Source organism: Clarias gariepinus, chromosome 3 (assembly GCF_024256425.1).
Source record: "Clarias gariepinus isolate MV-2021 ecotype Netherlands chromosome 3, CGAR_prim_01v2, whole genome shotgun sequence".
NCBI classification, from domain to species: domain Eukaryota; kingdom Metazoa; phylum Chordata; class Actinopteri; order Siluriformes; family Clariidae; genus Clarias; species Clarias gariepinus.
In genome coordinates, this window is record NC_071102.1 from 44,397,767 (window position 1) to 44,420,282 (window position 22,516).

The following is a 22,516-nucleotide window of genomic DNA, read 5'->3' on the forward strand; positions in this document are numbered from 1 at the left end:
AATAATTGTTTCATCTAAATAATAAAAGGTTTAAATAATTATTACAAATGCAGAAATGTTTTTTGTTATATTCATATTATCAACCACTCCAAACTCATAATATCAAGACAAGTGTCTTGACTGGACTAAAGAGAAAAAACACTGGACCATTGCTTAGTGGTCCAAAGTCCTTTTTTCCCCCCAAATTTTGCATTTCATTTTGAATTCAAGCACTCAGAGACTGGAGGGAGTCGATTAAGGTCCAGTGTGAAGTTTCCACAGTGATGATTTGGTGCCAAGTCATCTGCTGGTGGTGGTCTACTGTGTCTTATCAAGTCCAACATCAATGCAAACTTCTGCCAGTTGATCTTATAGCACTTCAGGCTTTTGTCTGCTGACAGGCTTTGTGGAGATGCTGATTTCCTTTTCCAGCAGGCCATAGCACCTGCCCACTGCCTAAACTACCACTAACTGGTTTGCTGACCCTAAAGTTACTGTGCTTGATTGGCCAGAAAACTCATCTGACCTGAACCCCATAGACAATCTCAGTTTTAATTGTAAAATAACAAAGAAATCAATATTAAACCAAGATGGCTGATACTTATAAATCTTGTTCAGACAACAGCTTAAATTTCTAAGTTAAATTAAAAAAGAAAATTACTGTATAACTCACCTGTGACTACAACGATCACAGCACAGTACATTGCTCCCAGTATGATAAAGAGATTTGTGTAGAGTCGAATCTTTTCATCTTTATCAGCTGTCTGATTCTCTGGAAGCATAAAGATAATTTATTTTCATCTTGTTAATTTAAAAATCCTCAGTTTAATTATAATGAAGTATTGATTTATCACACACATTTAATGTAACTATAATAAATAAACTCACCAGTTGTGTGATTCTGGATGTAAAGTCTGATTTCTCTGCTCATGTCGGGAGGTGAAGCAGTTTGAATACAATAATACACTACTAATTCATTCGTACTGATATTGTGTATAAATAAACTGCTGTTGTATTGCACTGAGAATCTCTTGCTGAAGGCTGAATTGCTGTATTCTGGCTCGTGGATGCTACTTGAGAAAGAACGTAATATCAAAACCCAGTACACATCTCTTACAGACACCTCACACTTTAGAGTCACATTCTGTCTCAAATCTACCGACTTCTCTGTGAAACTCTCTGCAGCTCCACAGCACACAAGGAGATCTAACAACAAAACAACAATAAAAATCACTGACTGTAATTTGCTGCTTGTTAAGAATGAGGAACGTACACATTAAATATGATCAGTGATTTAAAGGAAATAAACTTACAGAAGTAGATGTGGAGGATCTTCATGATAAAATTTGATCTCTGGTCACAAATTGTAAATTGTCAGTGAGGAAACTTCAGACATGAACACCTTTAGAGCTACAGGACTGAAGGGGAAGTGGCAGTTCAACTCATTTTGACCGCAATGTTTTTTCATCTCTTCCTGATGAAATGATCAGAAATGACTATATGCAAAAAACATTGCCTTAAACCACCAGACTATTTGATTCTTCGAAAATGAAGTCATTCAGTGCTAAATAATAATGGATTCCTTATGTTTATTCTTTTTTATTTATGTGTAGGGTTGGTTAGGGTTGGGTGTGGAACTTATTTTAGTAGTGACGGTCATTCATGAATCTTCTTCTTTGTCTTTCGGCTGTTCCCTTTCAGGGGTCGCCACAGCGAATCATTTGCCTCCATCTAACCCTATCCTCTGCATCCTCTTCTCTCACACGAACTAGCTTCATGTCCTCACTCACTGCATCCATAAATCTCCTCTTTGGTCTTCCTCTAGACCTCCTGCCTGGCAGTTCCAACCTCAACATCCTTCTACCAATATACTCACCATCTCTCCTCTGAACATGTCCAAACCACCTCAATCTGGCCTCTCTGACTTTATCTCCAAAACATCTAACGTGGGTTGTCCCTCTGATAAACTCATTCTTGATCCTATCCATCCTTGTCACTCCCAAGGAGAACCTCAACATCTTCAGCTCTGCTACCTCCAACTCTGCCTCCTGTCTTTTCTTCAGTGCCACTGTCTCTAAGCCGTAGAGCATTGCTGGTCTCACCACTGTCCTGTACACCTTTCCTTTCATTCTCGCTGATACTCTTTTATCGCACAACACACCTGACACTTTTCTCCACCCATTCCAACCTGCCTGTACCCGCCTCTTCACCTCCTTTGAACACTCTCCGTTGCTCTGGACCGTTGACCCTAAGTACTTAAAATCCTGCACCTTCTTTACCTCTGCTCCCTGTAGCCACACCGATCCTCCTGGGTCCCTCTCATTTACACACATGTATTCTGTCTTGCTGCGGCTAACCTTCATTCCTCTGCTTTCCAGAGCATACCTCCATCTCTCCAAATTTTCCTCCACCTGTTCCCTGCTCTCGCTACAGAGCACAATGTCATCTGCAAACATCATAGTCCATGGGGACTCCTGTCTTACCTCATCTGTCATCCTGTCCATCACCAGGGCAAACAAAAAGGGGCTTAGAGCCGATCCTTGATGCAGACCCACCTCCACCTTGAACTCTTCTGTCACACCTACAGCACATCTTACCACTGTCTTACAGCTCTCATACATGTCCTGCACTACTCTAACATACTTCTCTGCCACTCCAGACCTTCTCATACAATACCACAGCTCCTCTCTTGGCACCCTGTCATATGCTTTCTCTAAATCTAAAAAGACACAATGCAACTCCCTGTTACCTTCTCTGTACTTCTCCGCCAGCATCCTCAAAGCAAATACTGCATCTGATGTACTCTTTCTAGGCATAAAACCATATTGCTGCTCACAAATGCTCACCTCTGCCCTTAACCTAGCTTCCACTACTCTTTCCCACAGCTTCATTGTCTGGCTCATTAGCTTTATACCTCTGTAATTGCCACAGCTTTGCACATCTCCCTTGTTCTTAAAAATTGGCACCAATACACTTCTCCTCCATTCCTCTGGGATCCTCTCACTCTCCAAGATCTTGTTAAACAAACTTGTCAGAAACTCTACTGCCACCTCTCCTAAGCACTTCCATACCTCCACAGGTATGTCATCAGGACCAACAGCCTTTCCACTCTTCATCCTATTCAACGCCCTTCTCACCTCACTTCTACTAATATTTGCTACTTCCTGTTCCACAACAGTCGCCTCTTCTACTCTTTGTTCTCTTTCGTTTTCCTCATTCATCAACTCCTTAAAGTACTCCTTCCATCTTCCCATCACCCTCCTGGCGTCTGTCAGTACATTTCCATCTCTATCTTTAATCACTCTAACCTGTTGCACATCCTTCCAATCTCTATCTCTCTGCCTTGCCAACCTGTACAGATCCACCTCTCCCTCCTTACTGTCTAGCCTAGCATACAAGTCCTCATATGCTCTTTGTTTGGCCTTTGCCACCTCTACCTTCACCTTACTCTGCATCTCCCTGTACTCCTGTCTACTCTCTTCAGTCCTCTCAGTGTCCCACTTCTTCTTAGCTAGCCTCTTTCCCTGTATACACTCCTGGACTTCCTCATTCCACCACCAAGTCTCCTTGTCCACTTTCCCCTTACCTGATGATACACCAAGTACCCTCCTACCTGTCTCCCTGATCACATTGGCTGTAGTTGTCCAGTCAACTGAAAGCCCCTCCTGACCACCCATAGCCTGTCTCAACTCCTCCCTAAAGACTTCACAACATTCTTCCTTTCTCAGCTTCCACCACTTTGTCCTCTGCTCTGCCTTTGTCCTCTTCGCCTTCCTCACCACCAGGGTTATTTTACACACCACCATTCTGTGTTGTCTGGCTACACTCTCCCCTACCAACACTTTGCAGTCACTGATCTCTTTCAGATTACAACGTCGACACAAGACGTAGTCGACCTGAGTGCATCTGCCTCCACTCTTATATGTCACCCTATGTTCCTGCCTCTTCTGGAAGAAAGTATTTACTACTGCCATTTCCATCCTCTTTGCAAAGTCCACCACCATCTGTCCTTCTACATTCCTGTCCTGAAGACCAAACCTGCCCATCACATTTTCATCACCTCTGTTCCCTTCCCCAACATGTCCATTGAAGTCTGCACCGATCACCACTCTTTCACCTTTGGGGATGCTCTGCATCACTTCATCTAACTCACTCCAGAATTTCTCCTTCTCTTTTAACTCACATCCTACCTGTGGGGCATAACCACTAACAACATTGAACATTATCCCTTCAATTTCCAGCTTCAGACTCATCACCCTATCTGATACTCTCTTTACCTCTAGAACATTTCTTACAAACTCCTCTTTCAGAATCACTCCTACTCCATTTCTTTTCCTATCCACACCATGGTAAAACAATTTGAACCCTGATCCTAAGCTTCTAGCCTTGCTACCTTTCCACCTGGTCTCCTGGACACACAGTATATCCACCTTCCTTCTCTGCATCATATCAACTAACTCTCTTCCCTTCCCTGTCATGGTCCCAACATTTAAAGTCGCTACTATCACTCCTAAACTCTTTCCTTTCCTCTTCGGTCATTCATGAATGATTCGTTCTTTTTGAATGAGTCTTCAATGTGATTTAGAAAAACGAGTAGTCCCAGAGAGTGATTCGTTTATTTTCTACTGGGCGCGCATGCACAAAGCATCAGAATGTTTTATTCTCAAAAACCTCCATAGGTTATGTACAGGAAACAGACATGCAGTTACCTCTCGAGTCTTGGTCCGAACGATTAGGACCAGAAGATATGAGAGATAAACTGCTCATTCTGTTTATTATGATATGTCCTTAACTGCATTGTAATATTTTCATTACTGGAACTAGAGCCAAAATTTGTGTATGTATACTTGTTCGGAGTCTGTTCATTAAAAATGTGACATTTTATTTTATTCGATCATTTTGATGAGCAAAATTTAAAGAACCGAGTCACTAAAATCATCCAAACTTTAGGTAACACCACACTTTACACTTATTCTAATGTCTAGGGGGCCTGGTACAAGAAAATCAGCATAATGTGTAACAATACATTAACAACTCGTCTCAAAAGTGTTTATTTATCCGCATTCATCTGAGAGACACATTCTGAACTGAACACACTCTGTGTGCAAAGAGAGACACAGATACAGAGTTAAATGTTAAGCATATTAATGTTAAGCTTCATCACACCAAATCATCAGTGATTGATACAGTATTTATCTCCATGATGTTTTATTCTCTACATATGAATATAATATGACACGGTGGGACAGATACAGGTTTGAAATCAGGCCATCGTTTGAAGAAAATGCACAGACAGCAAGAGAAGATGTGCAGTAAAGCCCCATCATGTGGAGAAAACTTCTGCGAATATGTTACTGTAGAAGGTCACACTCTGAGAATGAGAAGCTAAAGACGGAAGTGTTAGTGTGCAGACTATAACCACAATCATGTAGCACAGCTTATGGAAACAAATAACAGCATTTGTGCCCACGGTGTATATGCGTGTGTTACATTACAGGCTGAAACCGACTAACACTACTAATATGTACATCTTTTGAAACCTCCTTAGACTAAGCTTCATACTATGGGAGATCTGACTTTTTGCTCAGCTGCACCTAGACTGTGGAATGCTCTCCCTGAGTATCTGAGGATGCCACAGACTGTTGATGCTTTTAAATCTGGTCTTAAAACTTGAATTAATTTGTAACAGTTTCAGATTTGCCTTAAATATAAAGTGCATTATAAATAAAATATATTATTAATATTATTAAACACCAGCTTTGTAAAAAAGAGCACAAAGTCACTGTCTTTGAATTTTTTTACCTTCATCATGCAGAGAAAACCACTGATGAGATTGCTAATAACCCAAGAACTAGTTTAAGAACAGCACATTAACAAAAAAATAGAAATAACTTAAATGCTTGCTGAAGGTACATGGTAAAATATTTAATAGTGACAGTAAGAGCATTACACACTATTTAACAAGAACTCAAAAAATTGGGACTAAACAGCTGTGTGACTATAAGAAAACCACGTTAGTGACAAAAATTGGACTTTAGAGCATCAAAAAGATCATGTGGTCTTATGAGTCCCGACATGAGCCTATTCCGCGAGATGTTACACGTCCCAGAGACTATAAAGAAGAGACTAAAATGCCGCCCTCTGATCTCCGCGAGAGGACAGCTTCGGAAAGGACTGCTCTAGCTCCTTCACTCCCCCATAGAGCCCATCTTCGCATCCCTGCTGCCAAAAAGGAAAAGGCCGCAGAGAGAACTACGGCATTTTTGGAAAAAAGGTCATCCAAGGGAATGTGCAGGAGCGCCTTTTTTTCCATAAGACCTCATCTTGTGTCTGTGTGTGGTGCACCCGGTCCACAAGGGTCAAACCTGTTGCACCCACTTATATTACACTCTTTTAATACCACCTACAGAAAATCCTGGGGACCCGATCATACACCTACTCTAAGTCTATAAAACACATGTATGTGTTTGTACATGTCCTGGCGCTCATAAAATTATTATTGCTAAGAAAAAATAATACAAGGCAAACAAACGTTGTGAGCTTAGTCCTTGTCTACATATCCTCCACCCAAAGCAACACACTCCTACAAAGGATGAATGAGCTGGTGGAGCCCATCTTTGTACAAGTCTTCTTTTTACATTTACATTTAGGCATTTGGCAGACGCTCTTATCCAGAGCGACTTACAAAAAGTGCTTTAATGTTTACATAATTGGATACATACTTACACTGGGTTAACTAGGTTAATAACTAAGTGCCATTAGTCCAACACAACTAAGAAGAGTTTTTTTTTTTTTTTTTTTTTTTCGGGGGGGGAGGTTAGTCCAAGTACTGGAGAAACAGATGAGTCTTGAGTCGTCGTTTAAAGATAGTCAAAGTCTCTGATGTACGGACATCTAGAGGAAGTTCATTTCACCACCTAGGTGCCAGAACAGAAAAGAGCCTGGATGAATGCCGCCCTCGAACCCTGAGAGATGGTGGGATGAGGCGAGCAGTGCTGGAGGATCGGAGGGAACGTGGTGCAGTGCGTGGTGTAATTAGCGCAGAGAGGTAAGTGGGTGCTGGGCCATTTTTAGCTTTGTAGGCAAGCATCAGTGTTTTGAATTTGATGCGGGCAGCTACAGGAAGCCAGTGCAGGGAGCGGAGGAGTGGGGTGGTGTGGGAGAATTTGGGGAGGTTAAAAACAAGACGTGCTGCTGCATTCTGGATCAGTTGCAGAGGACGAATCGTGGACAGAGGCAGGCCTGCCAGGAGTGAGTTGCAGTAGTCCAGTCTTGAAATAACAAGAGACTGAACAAGCACCTGAGTAGCCTGTGAAGAAAGAAATGGGCGAATTCTTTTGATATTGTAAAGAAGAAATCGACAAGAGCGAGTAAGGTTAGCGATGTGTGGGGAAAATGACAAATGATTGTCCACGGTTACCCCAAGATTGCGGGCGGTGGCTGAAGGAGTGATTTGGTTGTTGTCCATGGATATCACAAGGTCTTGATCTGGAGATGAGTCACAAGGGATAAACAACAGTTCTGTTTTACTGAGGTTGAGCTTCAGCTGATGAGCAGCCATCCAAAATGAGATGTCTGCCAGACATGCTGAGATCCGGGTGGAAACCTGAGTGTCAGAGGGAGGAAAGGAGAGAACAAGTTGGGTGTCGTCTGCATAACAGTGGTATGAGAATCCATGCGATGATATGACCTTACCAAGAGACCGGGTATAGAGGGAGAACAGAAGAGGACCAAGTACTGAGCCCTGCGGGACACCAGTAGAAAGTCTACGTGGGGCAGATGTAGATCCCCTCCATGTTACCTCATATGACCTATCTTTTAGGTAAGAAGCAAACCATTGCCACGCTGTTCCACAAATTCCAAGGCTTGTAAGAATAGATAATAGAATCTTGTGGTTCACCGTGTCAAATGCAGCTGACAGGTCCAGGAGGATGAGGACAGATGACAGTTTAGCAGATCTAGCAGCATGGAGCTTCTCAGTGACTGACAGAAGGGCAGTCTCTGTGGAATGTGCCACTTTAAATCCAGATTGGTTTGGGTCATTAAGGTTGTTCTGTGAGAGATAAAGAGACATTTGATTATAAACGTCTCTTTCAAGAATTTTGGAAATAAAAGAGAGCAGTGATACCGGGCGATAGTTGTTAACTTCTGATGGGTCCAGGCAGGGTTTCTTGAGGATGGGAATAACCCTCGCCTTCTTAAAAGCGGCAGGAACATGACCAGAGGATATGGATTGGTTGATGATGGCTGTGGTGAAGGGAAGGAGGTCCCGTGAGATGGCCTGGAGCATTGTGGAAGGGGTTGGGTCTAATGAACAGGTGGTGGGGTTAGATGACGAGATGATCTGTTGAATCTCATCAGATGACAGGTTGGAAAATTCTGCTAAAGGAGGGAAGGAAAGGTCCTGAGGTTCTGCCATAGGAGCTTGGTTGAGAGCGAAGGACTGGCGGATTGCTGCAATCATCCCATCGTAGAATGTGGCAAAATCGTCAGCAGTCAGAGAGGAAGGGGCAGGAGGAGTCGGTGGGTTGAGTAGTGAGGAGAAGATGTTGTGGAGTTTGCCAGGATCATGTGCAGAGGCTTCCAACTTTTGTCTGAAGAAGGTAGTTTTGGCAGAAGTCACATCACATGAGAATTTGGAAAGAAGAGTCTGGTAAGAGATGAGATCTGCATCAAGTTGCGATTTCTTCCATCTTCTCTTCCGCAGTTCTTAATTCTCTCCTGTTGTTGCGCAGTACATCAGATAGCCAAGGAGCAGGACAAGACGTCTTCCTTGGTTTAGATGACAGCGGGCAAAGGAGATCTATGGATGAGGAGAGAGAGAAGAGGAAAGTTTCAGTCGCAGTCTCTAGTGGTAAAGAGGAGAAGGAGTCTGGGTCTGGGAGGAATGATAGGGTGTATAAAGACACAGAGGAAGGCGAGACAGAGTAAAGGTTTTTGCGGGTAAAAGAGACATTTTGGTGGTTAGGTTTACATAGAATGGGAAGGGTTATGGTGAAGGATACCAGGTAATGATCAGATTTATGAAGAGGAATAGTAGTGATATCTGTGACTGGGGAAGGGCGACAGAAAACAAGGTCGAGAGAATTTCCTGCCTTGTGTGTAGGAGGGCAGCTGTTTAGAGTTAAAGAGAAGGAGTTAAGGAGAGGGAGAAGGAAAGAGGATTGGAGTTTATCAGATGGAAGGTTGAAATCTCCTAGAACAGTGGGAGGAGTGTTAGCAGAAGGAAAAAGACTAAGAAGTATGTCCATTTCATCTAGAAAGTTTCCTAGAGAGCCAGGAGGACGGTAAATAACTAAGATGTGGAGGTTAATTGGAGAGGTTACCTTAACTGCATGAAATTCAAATGATGAAAAACTGAGATGAGACAGGGTGATAGGCGAGAAGGACCATCTCTTGGACAACAGGATACCCGTACCACCACCTCTGCCAGTTTCTCGTGGAGTGTGAGAGAATACATAGGCAGAGGATAGGGCAGCCGGTGTAGCTGAGTTCTGAGGAGATATCCAGGTCTCAGTTAGTGCTAGAAAGTCAAAAGAGTAATGGGTAGCTAGGGCTGAGATAAAGTTTGATTTCTTTACAGCAGATTGGCAGTTCCAGAGCCCACCTACCACCAGTGCAGGACAATGAGACAGTACTGGAGGGTAGATGAGGTTTCTGGGAGATCTGCCTCTGTTGTGTGAGTAAAAGCATCTTGGTCTGTGAGAACTGACAGAGATAGGTTGAAGACACATGCTAGACTGAAGTAACTGTCTATAAAAACTTGTAACTTCTTGGTAAACAAGAGTTTGAGTCAATTTTCTGTGCACTACCTTTGTTGCAGGATATTCTTATTAACATTATTATTGGGAGACACCTTCAATATATGTAGCTAAGCCCTGCCCACAATTCACACCTTAAGGAAGCCTGAAACTACTCTTGATTAATTACCTGAGAACAAATTGCTTTAGACCTACTTCAATCACACTGCAATCAACACTACCAAACAGCAAAAACTAGGTACAGTATACAGTATGAACTAATTGTGTTTTCAAAAACAGTACAAAAGTTAACTTTTTTTTTTGGCTCTTGAGAAAAAGTTCCTCCTCTGTAATCACCTCGTCATCAAACGCCTGCCAAGAAGTGGTTTCTTTCAAAGTCACCCACAACCCCGAAAAGCAAAACTACTGTGGCCCATATCTGGCCCAGACGTTTCCCAAGTACAGATCTGGTAACAAGATTTGACTTAGCCTATTTTTTGCACAAAAGGCCAAATACGGCACAGACCTGTTCTGCACTTCTGATGTGAATCTTTGACAGATCTTGGCCAGCTAAACCTTCAATTTTATTACATTTGCCCTAAATCAGATACAGTAGCAAAACTACTGGCTCAGACGTTACACAAGATTTGGCCTGGCTTATTTTTGCACAATAGGTCAAATACAGTACACCACAGATCTGTCCATGGTGGATCTCTGCAGCATGATATGGCCAAGACTTCTCTCCAACATCTCCAACAAACCTTGGCAAACTGATTTGGATCAGCCTATGTTTGCACTCTGGGCCAAAACTGGAACAGATATGTTCTGTAGAGCGTATGTAAATATAGGCCAGAACTAGTCCAGCTCAAACCCAAGGATCATTATTACATCTGGTCCAAATGTGACACAGAACATGTAGAGTTGCCCAGCTCTTAACATTAAACCCCTGCTTTTTATGATGCCCCACTTGTTACCATTTGTAGTTTGTTTTTATCATCCAAATACTAAAATACTATTTTAAGTAACACACATTATCTTGCCTATATCATGTGTAAAAACCAAAAATAACACAAATAAACAGTTCATACACACAATGAAATATTTATTTAATTTGATAGTTTAAATCTAAATGGTATAAAGGGCAAAAAGAGATTTCAAGAGAACACAAGTAACAAAACAAACATTAAAAAAAGAACATGTGGGTGCTAATTAGTTAAATTAACTAACATGTTGCACATTGTGTTAAACTAATGCACAATCCAACAGAAGATAACAATAACATTTAAGACAAACACAACATTCATAATATGAATTGCAACATAAACAAGGTCAAGTATGGAGCGATATCCCAGACAATATTCAAAAGGAATTGCAAATTACATTTGCCAAAAATAACATTTGCATTTCAATTACATTTGCAATTGCGTTTCCCATATGTGGACGCACAAAGTGTGTCATAATTCAAATGCAATTGCAAACTTTGCATTACCGTTTGCTGTTTCGCCTTCGTGAACGAACACTGACTGCCAAATTTCAAATGAAAAAGAAAAGTCCATTTGCATTTGTATTTCCCATGTCTTACAAGTCATGAACCTGCCATATTTAAATAGCAAAATCAATGACCACGTTTGCTTTTTCACTTTCTCTGCGTCGCGTGTCAAGCTGCCAAAATTCAAACGCAATCGCTAATTCATTTACAATTGCAATTTCCAACACGTTACACGGAAGCCTGTCAATCAGCGTCAGGGGCGGGTCTATACTGTGGGGCGGGATTGTGTGGGGATTGACATCACTCGCAGTCGCCGACCAAGAGGGGGGAATTGAAGGTAAAACAGTAGTAAAACCCGAGAGCTTGCAAATTTGAATGTGAGAACTTGTAAAATTAATATTTGTATTTGTAAGTTAAAATTTATACTCACAGCTCTGATGTGAAAAGCTGCATCTATCGATTTGCACACATAGACAATACTCAGAACACCTGTGTTTTGAATTCGAAGTTGCAGATTAATAGTTACAAATGTGTAAAGTGTAATGTGTAAATATTGTTTTTAAACGCTTGGAAAATATTTTTATAAAATATCATTAGTTTTACTGGATTTTACGTACCAGTAAAAGCGCAGCAATGTAATTTAATTGGTTGGCATAGACGACCACCACCACCGAAACGGCGCGAGCTGCTCTGTGTAGTCTGTGACGTCATCGCGCACAAAAGTACCACTTAATTGGCTGGCTCCAACGTTTAAACTCAAGCAGTTAAAAACAAAATAGCTGAAACATATGCATACAAATGTTTGCATTGTGGCTGGCGTTGTTCATTGGTGAGGCATCGACCAATAAAATGACTTCATTTCCACCCCAGCCCCGCCCCGACTCTGCTCTCTCAAGTTCGCATTTACAAGTGCACAAGTGAGTTTTGCTACAGGAATATCGCAAAATGAGTAGCAAAAGTCAGAGCGCTGGGATTTGAGGTTGTACTGCCAGATCTGAGAGGTTGTGAGTGCCGACTTGTGGTTGTACAGCTAAACTGAAGTAAAGCGCAAAGATAAATGTGTAGTACACAATTGTGCCTGTCATTTTGGTTATGTGAATGACACTTTACACATTTGTAACTATTAATCTGCAACTTCGAATTCAAAACACAGGTGTTCTGAGTATTGTCTATGTGTGCAAATCGATAGATGCAGCTTTTCACATCAGAGCTGCGAGTATAAATTTCAACTTACAAATACAATTATTAATTTTACAATTTCTCACATTCAAATTTGCAAGCTCTCGGATTTTGCTACTATTTTACCTTCATAAGAATTAGAGCAATAGAGGTGAACCGCAGTAAAGTTGTGTTATGCGCTAAAATGCCCCCTGTCACGCCCCCCCCCCCCCCTCCCACACACACACACACACACACACACACACACACGCACACACACACAAAATCTCCAGCAAATATATTAGGACATCATAATCAAAAATTAATATTATTATTATTGTTGTTATTATTATTATCGAATATATTATTACTAATATAATTAACCCTAGGCACGTGACAAATTAATACAAGAAAATTCTTTGTCATGTAATACAAAAATGTTTACACTAAATAAATATTATTTATAATGAAAAATTACACAACGCGATTTTTATAATAAATATGCAACATAAAAATATACATAGCCTATATATATGAAAAATATATATAATTTATATAATTTTTCCAAATTCCACATGTCTTCTGTTTCAATTTGATTTAATTTTTATTTTATTTCATTTTTTTCAAAAAATTAAAAAAAAAATTAACTGAATTAATATCAAACTAAATATTGCAAATGGAAGGGTTGTAGTTATTAGCGAGGATAGTGTATTATAGTACAGTTGGTTTTACATTTTCTAAATGCCAAATTTCTATAGCAAAAACGTTATTAAATTTTGTTGATTTAATTGTCATTTTTGCAACTCCTAATAAATCGCAAATCATTTAACAACTTATCTGTTTTATTGCCAGAAGAACTGTCTGTGTAATCATTTATTTTAAAATGTACATTGAAATATTTATTAATCAATTAAACAAACGAATGAATAAACAAATAATCCATACTGTAGCCTAACAGTGTAATATGTTTAATGTCCTGTGGGGTATTTCTCTGTAATCTTGTGTATTCTTCTGTAAACAAACGTTTGGATTTTGGTTATGCACTTGTTAGACGGTCCCTTAGTGACTCCATCGCTATAAAGCTCCGGTAAGCAGCGTTTCTGACAGATTTAGCTCCAGCAGACTGTAACAGGAGAAGATCTAAAAATATATATATTTATTTGTAATAGCTCTTCAGAGTAAGAAAATGTGCGATTTGTCATTTTTGTGTGTTTATTTCTTGATAAACAAATGAGATAATCTCGGTTCACCTCCATTGCTCAAATTCCCGCTCTCGGTCGGCGACTGTCAGTGACGTCACTCACCACACAATCCCGCCCCACAGTATAGACCCGCCCCTGACGCTGATTGACAGGTTTCCGTGTAACGTGTTGTAAATGCAATTGTAAATGGATTAGCGATTGCGTTTGAATTTTGGCGGCTTGACGCGCGACGCAGGGAAAGTGAAAAAGAAAACGTGGTCATTGATTTTGCTTTTTAAATATGGCAGGTTCATGACTTGTAAGACATGGGAAATACAAATGCAAAAGGACTTTTCTTTTTCATTTAAAATTTGGCAGTCAGTTTTTACTGCTCCCGGTGGGACCTCAAAACGGGTTATACCTGTTAGCTAATATAAACGTGTGTTTAATGCAAACGTGAAATAAGGTCCATTTTTACACCGCGTTCATTGCGAGTTTAACATCTGTAACCCTTCTTTCTTGACTTGTCTGACTATTCTCCAGTCTCTCTCTGGCTGTGGGTAAAAAGCGGGCTACAGTTGAGTTTGCTAAAACTTATTTTATTAAGCCAAACGGCACGACAGTACAACCTTCTCTTATGTGCTTCTCTACACCGTGTCACTCTCTCACCTGTCCCCCTGGAAACCCAGGACAGGTAACTTGTTAGTTCCTCTTAACATAAACAACATGACCAGTACATTAAATATTACACATGCAGGGATATAGACGAAACAATAATAATAATAATTTATATTAATTTCTAAATTAAAACACATAAATAAACACCATGATATGCAATACCTGTAATAAATAACAAATCAATGCGGTAAACTTAAAATAATCCGAAATATATTGTCTGTAGGAACTAAGGTTACACATTTTTTCCCTTTCTTTATTTATACATAAAAATACACTATCAATTGAAATACGTCTAAGTGATTAAAAAAATGTGTGCGAAGCTCCACCCACGTATCTACTACAGTACGTTATGAACGCCCCCATGAAGAGTTTAAATGAAAACATTCATACCGCTGCAAATCAGCACAATGCATTTTTCAAAATGCAATCAGCTGCACAGAGCTGGATGACCGGTATAGGTGTATATATATAGGGACTGTACATGCTTCTAATAATCTTAGATGTGTCTTCAGCTGCCTGAACCCTAAAATGACAAATCACACTTTTTGCTCTAGGTAAGTACAGGAGGGGAGAGGGAAGAGGGGGGAATGGAAGAGAAAAATGTGTAAATATAGCATAGATATAATATAAATAGCACTTTAAACTTGTTTTACAATTTATTTTTATTTGCTTGAAATAATACATTGTAACAATAAAAATATACATTAGAATACAAATTTTAATATACAGTAGTCTTTGTATATTTTCAGTTAAATTTGAACATACGGCCATGGCCAAAGATTTGAGAATGACAAATATTATTTTTTACAAAGTCTACTGCTTTAGTTTTAGATCTTTTTGTCAGATGCCAAAAGTAAAGCATCCTAAACCTATTCTTGTATTTACACTTGATTGTGTAAAGCTGCTTTGCTTTTAAATTGTTAAAAGCGCTATACAAATGAAATTGAATTGAGTTCATGCGTTGAGGTTGCTTTTCAGCCAAGGGATTCTCAGGCAGAGAAGGTGCTGTATGTAAGGCATATTTATGAAATGTTGCCTGGAAGAGAAAAGTCTTTAAGTTTAGAGTTGTCCCTCCGTGCAGAGACGTTTAAAGGAGCGGGTGCTCAAGTTTAAAAAAAGATACAACATGCGGAATAACAACTCACATTCAATCTAATATGGAATTGCAGTCATACTGTATGACTGTCATCAGGTTGGAACCCATGACTTACGAGGCATGTCTGGAATATTTATTATATTATTAGTAATAATTTTTTAAAAATCTATACACATAAAACACACAAGCATGCACATGCAGTGCTTATTAAATCTTTAAACTGTAGAGATACAATAATTTTACTGCTGTACAATTAGCATTATATCTAATTTGAAATGTAAAACCTAATATCATATATTTTCTTTAAAAACTGTTTTTTTTTTAAATATCACAAATATAATAATCCATAATTATGTGGATATCCATAATACATCGTTTTTAGTGAAATAAAAGCTCCCCCAGAAAAGTAGGGAAAAGTCCTGTAACTTACTTTAAAACAAAACATGTTTCCTAAAACGGTGGACAGACCTACAGACCTCCTGTAACACCCTTACCCAGTTAGCTAGCAGTTAATGACCACCACTACTTGTGCAGTTCATAAAAGGACAGGTAATGTTTGTCGCGATGTTGCTTATTTACACGTGGCTGCTAAAGAATGTCTATGGCGAAGTACAGTGTTTACTCGAAATTTAAGCAGACGGAAACATCCTAAGACAATCGGACAGTACATATTAAAACCCTGATATTCACAGGAAGTATCTGTGAGTATTTAGACGCGCGCTTGTACAGCAGCACTGAGCAATGCCGTGCAGAGTTAAACAAACTGCGGCTCGAGCAGCACACAGCGCGCGTGCGATACTGAGGAGAGGAACAGACAAATAATAGGATGAAAACCATCCAGGGTGATCGAGTCGGAACCCCTCTGTCCCACGACAACCCTCTACCTTCATCATCCGAACCGGACAGCGTGGAGCCCGGTCCAGAGAGCCTGCGAGCGAGCGGTAAGTTAATATTAAACACTAACGTTATTAACGCTGTTAAAGAGAGTTTATTACGTAAAGAGTATTATCACGGCATCTCCTGGTAATTGTCTGTGGATCTTGTGGTGACATTTATAAATATACAGGTTGATCCCTTCACAGTAACTCACAACCAAGTTAACTCCGAATGCTCCTCATGTCTCCTTACTGTAAGGCCCAGATAATTTCCCTGATCAAAAGAGTAAAATCTGATGAACTCAAGTGTTGTGCTTATGTAGCTATAAGAGTTACAGGTACTTTACTCTTTACGCATTATTTTATGTATAATCTATTATGCATTATGTATATACTCCAACACATCTCAGACACTTATGAAAAGTGAGATGCTGCTGATCCACATAAGCTCCACACACAATGTCAGGTTACCTGCGATTACTGTGACAAAATCTGGATGTTGGAAGAATTTGTGCAAGCTGTTGTGGTTGTAACCTTTAGTTAATTTTTTTGCTTCTCCTTTTATACTTTGCTTCAGGTGAACACTTTGAAGGAGACAGCATCTGCATCTTGAAGCTTCTGACAGTACCACAAGACCAGCTAACAACAGAATAAAGAGGCAAAATCTGGCATGCAAGAGCCTCTCGATGCCTGGATAAAATCTCAAATTTAGATGAAGTAGCGCTGACTACAGATACAGAGGGAGAAACATCAAGACATGTCCTTTCTTTTTTTCCTTCCACATTGATGCAGATGATGGACAAACTGTTTAATTGTGCAATTGTCTTCATTTCAGTAACACCCACCCTCTTGCCGTGCAAGTCCAAGTACATGCAGTTGAGTGATATGTTACATGTACTTGAGTGATATTTTACTTTAAAAAATTTGTAATAAAACACTTTGCATTCTTTAACTAGTAATTTGTCTGTGTTCCAAAATACTTAGATTCATAGATATCTTGAATTTTACAGTATACATTTATTTTCAAAAATACAATATAAACACACTGCACACAAAACATGTTAAACACAAAAGATTATTGCATGGTGAGGTTTCAGGTTCAATAGTTTCAGCACCTCTAAAAATCAAGATAATGTAGACATCACCTGGTTCCTTACCTTACAAAGTAGAGTTGAAAAGTAATTTCTCAGTGCCTCGGGCCATTTTTCCCTCTGAGCTGCGCAGTAGGCATGTTCATGACCCGAGGCTCCAAAGCTTGTGTGCAGTGGGACGGCGTTTCCAAATGAAACCTCGCTTCGAGATCTTTGCTTGATTCATGTATTGAATCTTTAATTCTGAATGGCAAATTAATATTTTCCGTTCCGTGATTCCAAATAGCTTGTTAGTTGTATTATTATTCATATTCATAATTAAGAAAGAAAGCAAAAAAATATATAATGTCTTGTATGTTCTTCACTTTGCCTTTCTGTTCTTGTTTTCCACTTAATTTTAAAAGCTTTAGAGATGGTGATTATGTGCAAAAACATTTGCCTTTGAACAGTGGATTTTTAAAAAACATCAGACACACACACACAACTGACACATGATGTCAGTGATGAATGCAATATTACTTTCAGCTGCATGTCCATGTTAATTGTGCTGCTTGCTACACCAAATTTGTTCACTAGATGTCAGAATAACGAGCCCTTGAGTGAATGGTTTTGAAATTACCCTTTTGATGAAACTATAAGCTGGAAAGCATTGACACACAAATAAGGCTACTTCATCACTACCGAGTGAGAGAAATCAACTATGTACCTACTGTAACCGTTGTTATAATAGGCCAGCTGTAGCTCAAAGAGAGGCCCGGAAAAAGACAGATGATAGGAAACACATTAGCATTTTCCAGTTAGACAAAATGATTCCAAAGAACACAAGCTATTTGTATGTACATCCTAGGCACTAGCTATAGGAAGTGTTACCACATGAGGGAACAGGAAGCTCATTTAAGGGATTGTTTTTATGGTCATAGAGGCATGGGAAAGTTCACACTATATCAGAAAACCTTACAGAAAAGGTGCACAAGCAACAGGGATGACCGTGGCCTTAAAAATGGTCAAGCAAAGCTGATTCAAGGACTTGGGTGTAACTTATTAAGGAGTTCCACTCCTGAACCAGAGACACCACCAGAGGTGTCCTACCTGTGCTAAGGAGAAAAAGGACTGGACTGTTGCTCAGTGGACCAAAGTCCTTTTTTTAGATGGAGAAAAAGAGAAGAGGCACAGAGTTCAAGCTGCTTGAAGTCCAGTGTGAAGTTCTCACAGTCAGTGATGATTTAGGGTGTCATGTCATCTTCTAGTGTGGGTCCTTTGTGTTTTATCAAGTCCAATTTCAGCACAATGTCTACCAGGAATTTTAAGAGCACTTCAAGATTTTCTGTGCTGACAAGCTTTAAGGGGATGATGATGACCGATTTGCACCTGTCCACAGTGCCAACACTAACTGGTTTGCTGACCCTAATACTGTCCTGATTGGGCAGCCAACTAATTTGACCTGAATCATTTAGTAAATCTATGAGCTATTTCGAAGAGGAAGATGAGACATACCTGCCCCAATAATACAGACAAGCTGAAGGCTGCTTTCAAATCAATGCTGGAGTTATATTACTTTACTCACAGTGAATAAAGAAAATATGAGAGTTTAAATGTTTCACAATATGCAATTTTTTTTAGATGCACTGTATAAATGCACCTCTGTGAGGTAGATGTTGACAATTTGGCATGTTGTGCGTCTAAATATGTGCATGCACAATGCGTATCTCTGAGAGGTCTCACAGCTAAATACTGTATATTAATATGCTTGTCAGATCGATATCACCACCTCGAGGAAAAAAGCGCTTTATTACTGGTATATTAATTATTCTCATTTATCTGAAAAGCATCAGGGGTCCAGATATAACTGTCAGTCTGGATCCGGACCCCTGTCCACCATTTAGTGATGCCTGGTCTATAGGAAGAGGGTATTATTGTCAACCTCACAGAAAATTATATGATGACATTGGATTAGCTAATAATTATATTAAGAGCTGTATCGATAATGTTTTTAAAAGTCTGCCATTTGTGGTTTGGAATTACTGTTTAAATGTCTTCTTTGTCATCTTCTGGTTCTTGCAACACACTTAAAATAATACCACTTAAAGCATTTTCCCCAATGCCTTTTTGAAAAGCTTGTAAATTAACAGTTAGATTTGTTTTCCCCACAGAGGCTGTTTTCAGGCACTCTTGTTCGCACTTCTCATAAGAGGTAAGTAAATAACTTCTGTTCCTCATCCTAAAGCTTCTGTGTAAGATTTTTATCTGTGGTTTTGGCCTTTCGTCCACATGCAAACACAGTTTTGGTCATTGAAAACTTTTCCAATCTTTGTTTTCAGTGGTATTGTGTGGACAGGGGAAACGGATATTTTGTCTTGTTGTAATGTGTGCCTATGATGTCATCGTCTGTGTGCTAGTCTCAATGCATTAGTGGTCATACGTACAGTAAACCAGCGACTGTGTTAACGTTGCTTACCCCATGGGGTTTTAACTGGTTGAGGCAGTTTATTGCAAAAATAATTAATATCAATATACTAGTTTTATAAATGATCAGAGACACTAGTTAGTTATGGATATAAGTTCAGTACAGTGCAGTACGTGGAAGATGTACTGTTTGTGTTATGCTGACCTCTGAAATAGCAGCGGATAAAACTGTGGTTGTCTGGCTTGATGTTTCATGGAAGAAGCATGTGTAAGTCTTTCCTAGTTGGTACTGTAGTTGTTGAAGAGATGGGGAGAGATGACTGGTGGGTGGAGATTTGGGTTAGGGAAAGAAATGGAGGTCTAAGATATAAGATATAATGGAATCATGTTTGTTTTTCAGTGTCGGAGCAAAACATCCATGTCGTTCATGCTACTCTTGGAGAAACCGTCATCTTACCGTGTTTGACTGATCAGATTAATTCAAATGTGTTCTGGCGATACAGCGAAAAGCTGACGGTGTGTGACATCATCAAAGGCAAAGTGGATTTTGAGGAGCAGGACCCGGTGTACAAGGACAGAGTGGAGAGTTTTCCCTCAGAGTTTGCAAAAGGAAATTTCTCAATTAAACTAATCGGAGTGAAGCGGGATTTCGAAGGAATTTACACCTGCAACTTTCCTACCAAACTTGTACCAGAGAGCATAAAACTGACCATAAAAGGTGCGTCTGTGTGTGTGTGTGGAGATTGATATTTAAAATGTATATATGCATGAAAATGGTTATAATAAACTAACGTTGTGCATTTATATATTGATTTCATAAAATCATATAGCTTAATAAATTAAAAATATAATAAACTGACAGCAATAGAAATATTTATAATGATGTACTGTTCACTAATAATGAATCAATTGTGGATAATAAAAAGAACAAGAAGCGTGTACTGATGGTGAATGACTATTTTATAAAACCTAGGAATATTTACCCTTGTAGCTTATTAGCTACGTAACACATTAACTGGTTTACACGTGGCCTGTTTAAGTGAGTTCTGAAATCATTATGTAGAAGACTCTTATTCTCAGTGTTTTTAAGTCTCTTTGAACAGCCAAATGCATGAAATGTAATTGTGACACTCTCTGTCCACAGAGCACTTACCAAAATCATCCCCAAGACTTCAGGAAAATACAGCCACTAAAGGACAAGTACACATCTTCACCTTGTTTTCTGCAGCTCTTCTGGGACTTTATGTGACTTTCTGCCAGTCGTAACTCTTTTTCATTGATTTAGATAGTAATATGTAAATATTTCTTTTTTTATTTATTAAACAATAAATGTACATAGTGGATTAAAAATATATTACATGAAATAACACCACCTGATCTATACATACTGTATAAAAATTGGATGTAGTTTCTTTAAAAAAATAAAAATAAAAAAAAAGGCCCAATGTACTTTAATTTTTTTTTTTTTTTTTACCCCCATACCAGTGAGACATGTCTTATACCTTTAACTAACAGCAGATGGCGCTCTTTACCTTAAACAAGTCAACTACAGCTGGGTGACTGAAGCTGGTGTTACAACCCTCCACATGTTGGTCGCTGTACAGTAAAGGATGTGTTTTGTGTCTGTGTTGCTGTGCTTTGTCACATCCCCCACGGGTGCGACGCCTCTGACCCTGAAGCTTGGGTCCGTTCTTCGTACAGTACGTTGCTTGACACATCTAAAATTAGATCATCGTGCTAATTACGATTACTAAATCAGAAAATAGTCAACACCTGGTGACCAGGGATGATAAATTGTCTGTAATTCATTTGTGTGTAGTTGAGGATGGAGTTAATGTTATGTTCTCCCCAGTCAGCTTTGAAAGAATTTACACATCACTAAAATTTACAAGTAAGAAAATCATTCCATTATGCTGGAAAATAATTTCTGGGTCAGTTCTGGGGGCCTGTGTTTTAGACACAAATAATGATAACTATAAGTACTTTAGAAATAATGTATTCAAGATTATATTTTATACCTAAACCCCAAACAATCGCCCGCTAGTGCCCTCTTTTTTCTTTTCTTTTTTGTCCGTTTGTTGACCTAATTGTTTTCTACTTCAGTTCTTCAATGTCTGTTTGTATTATCTTCTTTTGTTTTCTCTTATTGTAAAGTGTACTAGAGCTCTGGAAAGGAGCTGTATAAAGAAAAATTATTATTATTATTAAACCTCACAACTGGTGCACTGAGAATAAACCTAGCGTATAGACTGCAGAACAGTTTCCCAAAGAAAACACTGTATTTTGTATTTCAGGTGAGGGAGGGGGTTCTCAAGGACCAGGGAAAAGGATAAAGTGACGTCACACCCATATTATGGGAGCCTGTTACAATAAATTCGCAGTATATGAGTAATATAAATGCACATGTGTATATAAATTGAGGATGATTATCACTAGGTGTAATGATACTGATAATGCGGTAATATAACTGCACGATAGAACAACGGACACGATTACGGTTCTAATACCCGGACGTAATGTAAGCTTTTTTTTTTTAAACAAATTTACCAGGCAGGCTGGGGTGTGGGGTAGTGATGGGAAGTTTGAATAATTTTAGTGACATTGTTCTTTAAATCTCGTTCATCAAAATGAACAAATCTTTTTTTGTGTCATTTAGTTCATTTCATTCTTTTGATCAAAAATAAAAGAAAATGTTGCATTTTCAATAAAAAGGCCCCCAACACGTCTACATACACACATTTTGGCTATAGTTTCAGCGATGAAAATATTACACTACACCTAAGGACATATTATAATAAACAGAATGAGCAGCTCATCTCTCATATC

At 39.2% G+C, this 22,516-nt stretch overlaps 1 long non-coding RNA gene across 1 annotated transcript; it reads left to right on the forward strand.

Annotated features, from left to right (window-relative positions):
* The first annotated feature begins 19,435 nt into the window (after positions 1-19,435).
* LOC128518282 (uncharacterized) lies at positions 19,436-21,062 on the forward strand. Its single transcript, XR_008357709.1, has 3 exons — positions 19,436-19,478; positions 20,091-20,408; positions 20,835-21,062. It is a non-coding gene; the product is annotated as an uncharacterized LOC128518282 (long non-coding RNA).
* The last annotated feature ends 1,454 nt before the right edge of the window (positions 21,063-22,516 follow it).